General features: G+C 47.7%; 1 protein-coding gene and 1 non-coding gene across 4 annotated transcripts in view; one reads left to right on the plus strand and one right to left on the minus strand.

Moving 5' to 3' along the window:
• Positions 1-12842, plus strand: part of ARHGAP26 (Rho GTPase activating protein 26) — a 1052546-nt gene that overhangs the window by 16502 nt on the left and 1023202 nt on the right. The window lies entirely within an intron of this gene.
• Positions 2709-2844, minus strand: LOC111762782 (small nucleolar RNA SNORA47). Its single transcript, XR_002795809.1, has one exon. It is a non-coding gene; the product is annotated as a small nucleolar RNA SNORA47 (small nucleolar RNA).

The raw sequence follows: 12842 nt of genomic DNA on the forward strand, positions 1-12842 counted from the left end.
GTTCCTGGAGCAGTACACTGGGAGTTCAGGAGGAGTATGATGTGGAAAGGTGATAAGCCCTGGCTACCAAATTTCAGCAGGACTCTTTGCTGGTCTTTCTTTCTTTAGCAGCAGATGTGATCCTTAGAAGAATGTTTCTACCAGAAGAGCTCTGTTGCCTACAGCTGGAGCTGTCCTCCCCAGTGACTCCCAAATTGCCAAAAAATAAATTAAAAAATGCAAACATGGGGTGGGAGAAACATACAGCATGGCCAGGCTCCTCTCCTGCTGAACTTTCCAACAGCTGGAATAAGGCAGGGTGTGTATGAATGTGTTTGTGTGTGTGTGTGTCTTCAGTGAGTGCCGAAGAAATTTATGTGTGCCATATTTTAGCAAATCCTAGTTATAGCCAGAGCAGGGTTCCAGGTGTTCCTTAACTCTGAAGCCAAGGAGAACCTAGTTATGGATTCAGCAGACAGACCTTTTCTTTCTGAAATCTGCACTGCAAATACAATAAGAAAAGATCAGTACTCTGTCTATTATGTTTACTGGTTTTGCTGGCCATAAAAAAAGTACATTCTCCAGTTCCCCATCAGCTAGGAGAAATCTTTTCCCCACCCTCTCCTGCCCAACCTTATTCTCTCCCTCTCAACAAGTGAATTTTAAATACTACTCTGAAGTTGTTGAAGATGACCTGGAAAATTCCTTTTGTTTTGTTATGCTGTGTATGGCCCACCAGTTTAAACCTCCTATCCCCAGAAACCTTTCTGTCAACTAGACTGGGGAAGGAAGGAGAAGTGGTTAAAAACAACAACAACAAAATCTTCCCAAAGCTCTCTCTAAGGTTTGAAGGTGGCCAGGCCCTGGATGAATAGAAGACAAGAATTTCATCAGTCTCAGGCTGTCTGTACAGCAGGTAGCAGAAGGGCATATGTAAGTAACATCTTATTGGATGGCTTTAGATGAGAGTGATAATTTTCATGTATGAAGGAATTTCTCAACCATGTAGGATTGTGGTGAACACAGAGGCCTTCTGGAAGACCTCCAATTCCAGAGGCCAAGATTTGGATTTATGTCTGAGATGTGTGAACTTGTTAAGTGTGTGATCATTAAGGAGCTGCTTAGCTCAGTAGTTTCCTTATTCTCATCTGTAAGGTACAGTTAATAACTGCCCTGGATCTTGTTATTGTTTGTAAAAATGGTACCATTTATTGCATACTTGCAATGTGCCAGGTATGATGCTAAGCTCCCTACCTGTATTATTTCATTTAACTTTCACCAAACCTTAACAGCTAGGTACTATTATTATTCCCATTTTAGAGATGAGGAAACTGAGACTTAAGAGAGTGTAGTAGAGCTGGGAATCCCACCTGGGTTCTCTCTTGTCTTAGCTCATGCTCTCAACTACTATATTGTACTGTTTATAAACTATAACTATTTAAAAAAGTAGAAGCCTTTGATGGCCAAATAATTGATTGCTAGAGCATGACCGTTTTCCTTCTGCTAGTCACTCAGGTCATGACTTTGCTGAGTTATGTCCTAACTTGAAAGTACTCTTCTGCACCTGCTTTAAGCAGACCCTACCCCTGGCCTTTTGGATTTCTGGAATAAGATGGTTTCCCTTCAGGTCTTGGTCTGTCAGATTCCATTTCTCAGTTTCCAGAACAACAACAAATAAGACACAGAGGAAAGGCAGACCTTTTGAACACCAATGTCACTTCTGTCATCTACTACCACCTGTTTTGAGAATTTTTCCCTCTCAAATGAGATTTGGCAGCTTTTACATCAATCAGAGCTGGCAGCTCTTGAATCTGTCTTCTTTAACTCACAAGTTTTGGGGGCCCTGCCTGACTGGAGCTGACCAGGTAAGAGAAGGCTGTATGGAATGAGGAGAAAGCAACTGTGAAAGCGCTAAGGGACCATTGACATTGACTGGAAGAATCTGAAAAGATGGCATTACCAGGTGTCTGGAGAGAATTCCCAGGACCCACGGTGGGCCTTTATGCTTCCCCTCTTTTTAAATTTTATTTTATAAAGGGTATTTATTTGGGGTAAAAGCTTACAGTTACAAGGCCATAAAGACTTTTGATTTCTCAGCCTTGTTGTTTTCTCAACAAGTCAGTTGCCACATGTTGAAGCAAGATGGCAGGCAATGTCTGCCTGGTCTCTCATGCCTTCTTCCACTTAAGGCCCCGTGGTCCCAGCTCCTTCTAATCTCAGCTGTAGGCTGGCATAGGGCTTGTCTCTCAGGGCTTCTCAGCGGCTCTGCTGTCTTCACGAGGTCAGGTGTAAACTATCAAGCGAATGGCTCATCTCTTCCCCAGGTTCCAGGATCAAAACTGAGCAAGTTCTCTATTCTTCTTCTTCATGATTTCTTGAGTGGGTGTCTTATTTACATAACCCACCAAGGGGGTGGGGACTCAACCTGAGTTATGCTCTACTGATGTGGTTGAAGCAAAGCCCTAATCTTAACATAATTTAACCAAAGACATCTCAGCTGAATTTAACACAATCAAAGGGGATCACACCCAGAGGAACAGACCAGTTTACAAACATCATCTCTCCTTTTGGAATTCATAAATAATCTCAAACTACCAGGCTGGGCATGCCCAGAGGAGTATCATACACGTGAATGCCATCTGCTGTAAGAGTTAAAGTAGAAACGAGGGTGAGAAGTGCTGGTTTTGATGTCTTAGTCTTTTAGGCTTAGCAGTCAGGGAGAAGCACTGCAAAAGTCGGGCAGCACAGTGCTGCCCCTCCAAGGTGGCAGAGGGACATCCTCTGCCTTGGCACCCTTCACTCTGGGAGGTCTTAACCAGTGGAAGGCAGCATGGTACAGATCTGCCTCACCTTCTCAGCCCTCCACTTTGTGTTTCCCCTCTTAATATTTATTTTTATTATTCTAAATGGAACTATCTTTATTTTTAAAAATTTATTGTATATATTTTAATATCTTTGTTTTTTAAATTAATACATGATTGTTGTCAGCAGTTCAAATAATATGAAGAGTAATACAGAAAATGTGAAAGTATACCATTAATACAACACTTTCCCTCCCCTCCATGCATCTGCCCATTCACTGATATTAGCAGTTTGGTTCAGATGGATGTGTGTTTCTATGTGAGTTTTGTGTATGTGCGTGTATGTGTGGTGTTTACATAAATATCAGTGAGAGATTACTATTCTCTCTTGGATGCCACAGGCATCTTTCTGGTCTATCCCCACAGCTCTCTTCCCCTTTTGAATAGCAGCACAGTATTCCTTGGTAAAAATGGATCGTCTTCCTTTTGTTCCTAGTCTTTTCTTTAACAGATCTATTACTTCCCGAGGGACCTTGTCCCAGCACACACTGACCCTGCCTTCTTTTGGGTCCTGCCTTTGGGAACTGCACAAACGGGAAGGTGGTCAAAAGGTGAAAGGGCAGTGGAGGGCCCCATATGGGAGTGTGTGGAAGGAGGCGGGTGAGGGGATCCTATCTTGGTGTTACTGGGGTACACAGGAAGTTCTCCTCTCTCCCACTCACCTTACCAAATGGCTCTTCTGTCTGGCAAAAGCAAAACTTCATGTTTTATGGGAACAACCAAGAAGATCAACGCGGAAACACATAAAAGCCTGTTTTCTTACAGTTACACTTTATCGGTTAGGACCTGCAGTCTGGACACACATACCTTGAGCCTGGCAGGATCATCAGAGGTCATTCATCCAGGCCAATCCCCTGCCTTCATCCAAGATGCATGAACAGTCCTGTGCTCTTCTCGCAGTACCTACTCTGTGTTTTTAACAACCCCATTAGGTAGAAATCTGTTCCTCATCACTTCCAACTTAGAGGAATACACACAAGTCTTCTTCCCAGGTCGCTGTCACCTAGTTATGCACATTTCATCCAATTTCATTGCTTTTCTGTACCTCAGTTTCCTCATCTGCAAAATGGGCATAGTAATAGTGCCTATCTTACTTGGTAGTTTTTTTTTAACTTAAATTAGATAAAATATATACACAGCATACCTACGGCGTTATATGATCGATGCTAAACACAATGAATGTGCATGAATATACCCAGAATCCAAATCGCTCTCACTGCACTTTGAACCCAGGCCGGAGCTGCACACTAGACTCACTTGGGGAAATTTTTAAAAATGCCCCTGCCCAGGCCCTAATTATCAGAGATTCTGATTCCCTTGGTCTGATGCAAGGTCAGGGTCAGTGTTGTTTTTTTTTTTATATTTCCCTGGGGAGTTCGAGTTTGTACCCGGGGTTCAAAACTACTGCTTCTATTTCAGTTTTCTTATTTTCCAGATGAGGAAATCGTGAGGCCTGGAGAGGGGGCGGGACTTTCCCTGGTCATACAGCCAGACCAGAAGGAGCCAGGTCTCTCTTATCCTGCACAGCCACGCCGAGGCTTGTCCTTGCGAGGTACATCTGGCCCAGGGGACGTCCAGGCGGGCGTCTTTGGGATGAGCAGAGGTGCTGCCTTTGCTTCTGGTCTTTCCGAAGCCGTTACTTGGCCCCCGCCCAGCTGACCCCAGCACCGTGCCTTTCCCATGGGACCTCAGGCTAGGTGGTTACCTCCTCAGGGGTCTCCCTGTTGAACGCGGCTGTTCTAGAACCGGCCCTGTTATCACAGCGCTTAGCATGTGAAATCATCTTGTTCTTTGGATCACTCTCTCAGTTTTGAGAAGCTAAGCCTCCTGGGGACAGGGATCCTGTCTGTCTGTCCTTGCTGTACCAGAGCCTAGCACGGTGACCAGCACTTCGTACAAACATCCTCATTAAATGACTGAATGAACGAAGTCCCAGGAGGGCAGCTGAGTATTTATTTTTTCTCGTTCTGGTCCTGGCCATCTGATTCTCATTATTCTTACAGCTCGGGAAGCCTCTCTCCACTTCGGCGTTTTATAAACCTCGTGCGTGCACGTCGACATTTTAACCATAAATCCACAGAGTTTGGGAACTGGAAAATTCGAGGAGAGGGGCTGCGGGGAAGGGGATGCAACCTACCCGGAGGTCCGAAGCCCGGACCGTGCCGCCCTGGAGCTGGGTGGAGGAAGGGGAGCCGCCGCGCGGGCGCCCCGCAGCCCCCTGCCCGCCCCCTCGGCGGGGGTGGCCCGGGACCGCCCCCTCCCCCGGGCGGGTGCCCCTCGGCCGCCTCCTCCCGGCGCCCCCCCGGGACTCCGCGGGGGAGGGACGCGATCCGGGTCGTGGCCCGGGGCGGCTGGGGCGGCAGCCCCCGCATTCCGGCCGCGCGCGCCCCCGGAGGTGGCGCCTTGGGTAGGCTGCATTTTTTTTTTTTTAGAGCCGCGGGGAGCGGTGGGGGAGGGCGCCTGTGTGTGTCCCTTTAAGACCGGAGCGCTGCCCCCGCCTCGCAGGCGCCCGGAGCCTCACAAAAGAACAGGATGTTGTTGATTTGTCACCAAACCACAGAGAGGAAATGATTGTAAATTTCCTTTAAACATCCCCACCGCGCTCCGGCCGCCCTCGCTTCCGCCTCCGCCGCCCCCGCCCGGCCGGGCGCAGCGGGGCCTCGGCGCTCCCGCGGGGCGCCCGCGCCCCGGCCTCCCCCGGCCTCCCCGGCCTCCCCCGCCAGGCCCCGGGCCCGGGCGGCTGCGGGGCGCCGGCGGGAGGAGCCCCCGGCCCCCGCCGCGCCCCCCGCGCGCCTTCCATTTGCTTTCTTTTGATTATGTTTTCAACAGCTGCAGCCGAGAAAGGTCCCCAGCTCCTGCGGCCCGCGCGCCGCTCCTTCCCCCTCGCCTTTCCCCTCCTTTAACGAAGGCGAGAGGCGCAGAGATGCTCGGGCGCAGTGGCCGAGAAGCGTCTCGGGGCGGGCCATCCCGGCTTGGCCTCGCCACCTCTCTGCAGAGGCACCAGTCGTTGGCTCCAGTGTCTGGGGCCTGGGAGGACTTTGAGGCCCACTGAGGTTCGTGAGTCCTCATCAGGTCCTGGAACCCCCCTGGGGGCGATCCTATAACCTCTAACCCAGGTCACCCTGGAGCATATGTTGGTAACCAGTGAGCCAGACTGCCGCGGGAACGTTCTAGAAATCAGTCAAGACAGGTAGTTTAAAGTCCTAAACCAATATTTCGGCCCAAGGTGTATGGGGTGCATCCTGCACCACTTCCACCTGGATGTCCCCCTCTGAGGGGCTGCTGGGGTCTCATTTCCACCTGCACCTTTCTGCACCTTTAGCTCTCGGCTGCCAGCCTCCTCCCCCGCGCCTCCACCCATCCACTCCTTTTGCTTTATAACAGTTCTGGAAGCGGTTCTTGGAGTTAATGTGCGCTCCCAACCTGCGGCCCATGGGGAAATGGTGGGGTCTGGTCTGTGGTCTAGGGAACGGCTGCTTTTGCTGTACAGAGTGTTCTTTTGGAGCAATTATTGCTTATGATTCTGGCATTGGCTGCACTGGGCTTCTTGGCTTGAATATTAAGAGCAGCAGCTTGTGTCCCAGGCACTGTGCTGAGCCTCATTCTCTCATTTAATCCTTACAATAGCTCTGCGAGGCAGGCATTGCTTTTGCCTTTATACAGATGCAGAAACTGAGGCTCAGCGAGATAGAGGAGCTGGACCAGGCTACACAGAGTATAAGATGAAGCCACAGGACTCTGATGATGGTGGTGTCTCTCATACTTTGAATCTGATTACTCTTTTGGGGGATAGGTAGTGAAGGGCCCCTGGGGTATTTTGTTCCGTCTTTTGTGACCTCAACTTTCAGGTGCTCTGGGTCAGACCGTCTTTCTGGGAATAGAGAACTTGGGTGGCAGACTCTCAGACTGGCCTTTTGCAGGCCTTATGTGGTTTCCCTAGCTCTCCTGAGGGCTTGGAGAAAGAGGCGGCTTCGTGTGAAATCTGAGCTCTTTCTACTCTACTTGACTTGGAAAATGGGGTTCTGTAAAAAATTTTCTGTTGCCTGATTCTTAAGGCCCAATAGCCACCTTCCTTGGTGAGACCCTTGATTCCCAGCTCTAGTGGGCGACTGTGCGAGCTGGTGAGGTGAATGGGTGTGTGTGAATGCTCTTGTGTGCCTGCTGTGTGCCCGGCGTGTGCCAGGTGTTGTACATGTGTTTTCTTATCTGATCCTCAGAGAGCCTAAGAGATGAAGTTGGTACCCAGAAAGGTTGTGCAGCCAGGAATGGTGACGCTGGGGTTTGCGTCTCCCCCTAAAGGGTCCCTTGCATCAGTGCAAGAGGAAGTCATCCAGGTGGCCCAGAAAGCCCACTGCGGTGCTTGCCTCAGTCAGCACTGAGAGCCAAGGGGATGCTCTTGATGCCAGTGGATTTTGAGACAGAAATTCAGTGGCCTTTGGCTCCTTTGGGCTGCAGCTGTCAGCAGTTCCTCAAAGCTGAGTGCAATTGTTGATGGATTTCCAGAGCAGCCTGCAGTATCTCCACCTGTCCCTTTTGCTTTTATAGAATAATGCCAGTCACTGGGGCACCCGGGTCCCAAGCACGCAGGAGGGGGAGCCGTGTGAGTCATTGTTTCCATTCCTTGGATGAGGTCCACCAGATGCCAAGTCGCTGGGCTTACGGCAGAGCAAGATCCCAGGAGCCAGGGCCCTCAGCCTCCACCGTGACTCGGTTCTGGGGAAGTGGGAACTGGAGGGTGGGCCATCTGATGTCTCCCGGCCTCAGTTTCCTGGCCTGTGAGGAACTCTGGCCTACTGACAGTCCTTTCTAGGCATTTAAAATGAGAAATAGCTTCTATTTGTTCACTCAACTAGTATCTATTAAACCTCTACTATATGCCAGGCACTGTAACAGTCAACAAAACGAAAGCTCTGCTTTCTTGGAATATACCTTTTAGGTGAAGGAGACATAAATGAATGAACGAATGAATGGTGTTAAATACTACTAAATATTATGAACAAAAATGAAGGGGATCCAGTGTGTATGTTTGGGAGGAGGGGGCTGCTATAAGAGTAGTAAGGAAAGGCTCTCTGATAGAATGGCATTTGAAAAGGAAGAGAAACCGTGAGCCAGGAGGCTTTCTGTAAGACACCATGCTCTAGGGAGTTTGAATGTAAAATAAGGGCCCTGAGATGTGAGTGTGTTACATAGCACATACTATGTGTCAGGCATGGTGCTAAGTGCTTTATATTCTTATATATGTAATCCTATTATTATCACTGTATTTTATTTGAAGAAGCTGAGGCTCAGAGAGGTTGAGTGATTTGCCCAGGGCCACACAGCTGGTAGGGAGTGGGGGTGGAATTCAAAGTCCAGTCTTAACCATCATTCTGCTCTCTGCTCTGGGACTTGCATCAACAGTGGCCCAAGTGACTCCTGGGCCCTGAATTGCATGGTTTAGGGGAAAGACCTCTTCACCTGAAGTTCTTTTTTTGTGAGTTGGGAAAGATAATATGTTTGATGCTGGAAAAGCCCATGTTGTTTTTATGACAGAAGGAGAAAAACACCTTTAGATTAGTGTAATTCGGATGCCTACATGGACTACAGGGTAGCCTGAATCCCTCTGCCCACATCTTCCTTTTAATTTCCCCATGATAGGTCCAACACAGCATGCTGTATTATACAGCGATAATTAAAGCGCTTGGATTAGTGAACTGAGATTTACAGGGCAAGCAGGAGCCAGAGGAGAAAACAACAGTCACCTCTTATTTGCAGGCACATCTCCAAATTGCTACTTGCTTGCTTTTTCTTCCTGACACTGTCACCTACTCTGCTTAATTAGATCCTTTAGATCCTCCCCCCCTACCCTTCCCCCCCCCCCCACCCCGTATCATTTCCAACTGCCCGCTCAGCCTGCTGCTCAGCAGAGAGTTTGTGAAGCCACACACTGCACACACTGAACCCTTCCCACTGCCCGAAGAAGATGTGGGGCAGAAACCCAGCCAGCAGTGAGAGCAGGAGGGCACCCCTGCCTCAGGCCGTGGAGCCGGCTTGTCGGTCAGGATCACGGCGTGGGGACGGGAAGGGGCCGAACTCAGGGTCACGGGAGGAAGTTCCACACATTTTCCAGCCCTCCTAACAACAGTTTTCCACTAAGTGGCCTGTTTGTTGTGGTGAGTGGAGAGGAGATTGAATTCCCCAACAGCAGACCACCCCAAAAGCACATTCCAAAGCCCAGTAGAAAGAATTATGTCCTGTTGCCAAATATTTACTGAGTATTTCACTATGTTGAAAGTATATTCTAGACCTCGGGGATGGGGAGTGGGGGTGAATGGTAGGGGGTATCCCGATGAATCAAATATTGTCAAAAGTTGCCCTTTAGCAGAAGGGACAGTCGATCATAGCTAATGAGAATTTTTGGCTAAATTCATTCCTCAGTGGCTGTTTATTGAGTACCTATTTCGTATCAGGTGGTGTTCTAGGTGCTGGGAGTGGAGGTGTGTGACGGCAATGCCAAAAGCAAAGTACCTGTCCGCGTGGACTTATTCTATTTGGGGGTGGGGGTCGGGGACACAACAGTAATTAAATTACTTAATTAAAAGGGAATAAGAACTATGAAGAAAAGTTAAGTAGGGAAGGTGGCTAGAGAGAGCTGGGGCTTGAAATTTTAAAATGAAGTTAGTGAAGGCCATTAAGTGTAGTGGAGACTCTGATGGACCCGACTTTGAGTCTGGGCTTTGCCACTTACGAGCTGCATGACCTTCAACAAGTTACTATAATCAACTGGTCTGAGCCTTATTTTCCTCCGTAAATTGGGGCTAGTAATGGACACTCATAAGGGGCATATATATACGTAAATAAAGTACGTAAAGGCTGTGTCAGCATTAGTTGTTATTAGTATTTAGAGCTTCTAATAGGAGTGAGGTGGTTACTGAAAGAGGCGTGATTAATTATATTTGGAAAGGACGGGTTATTATTACCCATGTCACCTTTCCTTTTTACCAGTAATCACAGTTGGACCATACACCAGGAAGGCAAGACTGCGGGTGAAGTCTTTTGCAGCCATAATTAAGATTGGGAAGGCTTTCGATCGTGGCTTGGGATTAGAGGATTGTCGGTATTTTGCATTCTGTTTTAAAAATTACTCTCAAGATGCTTTGTGTTCACCAGGATAGTCTATGATGAACCCGGTAGAGAGGCTGGGTTGCTGCTCACTTGACAAATGGGAAAACAGGCACAGGATGTGAGTGCCAGCCCAAGGTCACCTCCAGTCCCCAGAGCAGATCTCCTGCTGGCCCAGCAGGCTATGAGTCATCCTGGAGTCTTGCTCCCGGGGTGAAATCACAAAGGAAGGAAGGTTTGGATTTATTGCAGACAGCCTGGGGAAGTTTCCTGTTCTTGAGGTCTCAGAAATAGTAATTCCTCTACCTGAGAGACCTCACTCTTCCAAGGTCAGCCTCCTGTGTAGCCCCCGAATGGCCAGAAGATATTGGACCTGGTGTGGGGTAAGGTGGCAGTATTAGAAGGCCTTTGGCTATGTGCAGGGTAAAGGCAGTAAACACAAGAGAAAGAAAGGAGAAGAAAAGAGGGAAGGAGTGGTGGGCCGTGGGGTCAGACTGAGTTTGCTGGTTCTGCCACTTACCAGTTTGGGAGAGACCCTTGAGCCTGTATCCTCCTTTGTAAAAGGGGATAAAGACAGCACCTAACTTACAGGGGGTTGGGAGGGTGCCGTGAGTGCTTAGCACACTGCCTGGCGTGTAGGCTGGTTCTTTTCCGAGGATTTAGGCTGTGCTGGGGGGTGGAGGAGCTGGGGCGAGAGGGTCCCCACCTGCATCCCTGGAGGCTGGGCTGTTCAGATGAGGTCGTGCTGAAGCTCTTTCCACCTGAGCCTTTAGAATCAGTCACAGTCACTGAGTCCTTGGCTGCCCAGGAGTTTATGCTGGGACCAGTGGAGCAAGACCAGCCCAGCCCTGATGTCGTCGCGCCCTCGTTCATCCTCCCTGGCATCATGGCCCAGCAGGCACAGAGGGCCTGGGAAGGGCCCTCCTCGGCTCCCCCTCTCCCCCTCACCTTAACCTTTGCTTCTCTGGCTGAGACCCATTATGCCTTCTGTCTCTGTTGACTCCCTATAATGAGAACCGCTGAGCCTGTCTCCAGTGATTACCGCCTAGGAACCAGTCGTCTGCCCTGACTGTCAACACTCCCCGCCCGCGGGCTGCAGCGGGTCCTGCTGGAGCCGAGTCCTGGTTCCAGCGTGGTGAGAACCCACATGCTAGGTGCACATTTCAGGGGGAGTGAGGTAACCTTCAAGGGTGGCTCACATCCCGTGGGACAGCCACGTGGTTTGCTGGAAGGTGTCTAAGGGTCCTGAGACTAAGGTGCAGAAGCTCTGAGGAGCACCTCTCAGCATCAAGATGTTCGTTATTAGGTTTTTTGAAAATTTTGATTCTGCCCTTCACAATCCAGCCTTACTCCTTGCCACTCCCTGCCCCCACGTTATATGGAAGATTTCATCAAGAAGAAAGATAACAGGCGGAAACCTATGTGTGTTTTTTTCTAGACCAAAGTCCCTGTTTCTGTTTGTATATTTTGTTCAGATACTGTAACAATCTTAATTAAAAGCACCCATAATTGTTCTGTCTCAAAGTTGACCCTGCCTATTTTCCTGGGAACCATTCTCATCTTTACCCTGCACATATTTATAGACATAATGTGAACTTTCTTACCATGGACTAGAACTGTGCTAAATGTTTTACATATTTTTCATGGAATCCTTGCAATAGCTCTGGAAGGAAGGAATTATTCTCCCCATTATTTTGACAAAGAAATGGGGCTCCAAGAAGTCATGTGGTTCTAGTTGGCAGAGCCAAGATTCAAACCCAACTCTGATTGTGTCCAAAGTCCAGAAACTTTGTGATAGATAGGACTTTTGTGTCATTGTTTTTCACTTGGCATTATCTTGTAGACCGTTTCTCATGTTGCTCTACAGTCTTCCTAATTATTGCTTAAGATGGTGATATAAGAGTGTGAAATAGACATAGAGATCAATGGAATAGAATTGAGAGTCCAGAAATAAAGCTAAAAAGAAATATCTATGCTAAATTGATTTTGGACAGAGGTGCCAAGACCATTCAATGGGGAAAGAATAGCCTTTTCAGTTAGATATCCAGGTGCACAAGAAGGTGTTTAGATCCCTACTTCACACAATATTAAAAAAATTAACTCAAAATGGATCAAAGACCATAATGTAAATGCTAAACTACAAAACTCTTAGAAGGAAACATAGATGAATATCTGCATTACCTTGGATTAAGCAATGGTTTCTTAAACATGACACCAGAAGCACAAAAACAAAAGAAAATTTGGGAACTGTGAACTTTATCAAAATTAAAATCTTTTGTGCTTCAAAGGATACCATCAAGAAGGTGAAAAAACAACCCACAGAATGAGAGAAAATAGTTGTAAGGGTCTAGTATCAGCAGTGTACAAAGAATTCTTACAACTCAATAACAGAAAGTTAAATTGGAAAATTAAATGGAAAAAATACCTAAATAGACGTTTATCCAGAGAAGATATAAAAACAGTCAATAAGCACGTGGAAAGATGCTCAACATCTTTAGCCATTAGGGGAATGCAGACTAACAGCACAGTGAGATACCAAGTCACACTTACTAGGATGGCAGTAATTAAATCAACAAACCGAGAATTACAAGTATTGTAAGAATGTGAAGAAATGGTGGTTGCATAAAATGGTGCAGCCCGTGTGGAACAGTTTGGGCAGTTCCTTGAAATGTTAAACATAGAGTTACCATATGGCCCAGCAATTCCACTCCAATGGCTGTACCCAAGAGAACTGAAAACATACTTTTATGCAATAACTTGTGCTTGAATGTACATTGCAGCATTATTCATAATAGCCCCAAAGTGGAAACAAACCAAGTGTCTGTCAACTGATGAATGAATGAATAAAATGGAGGTATATCCATACAATGGAATATCATTCAGCCATAAAAGGGGAGTGAA

Source organism: Dasypus novemcinctus, chromosome 2 (genome assembly GCF_030445035.2).
Source record: "Dasypus novemcinctus isolate mDasNov1 chromosome 2, mDasNov1.1.hap2, whole genome shotgun sequence".
NCBI lineage: Eukaryota > Metazoa > Chordata > Mammalia > Cingulata > Dasypodidae > Dasypus > Dasypus novemcinctus.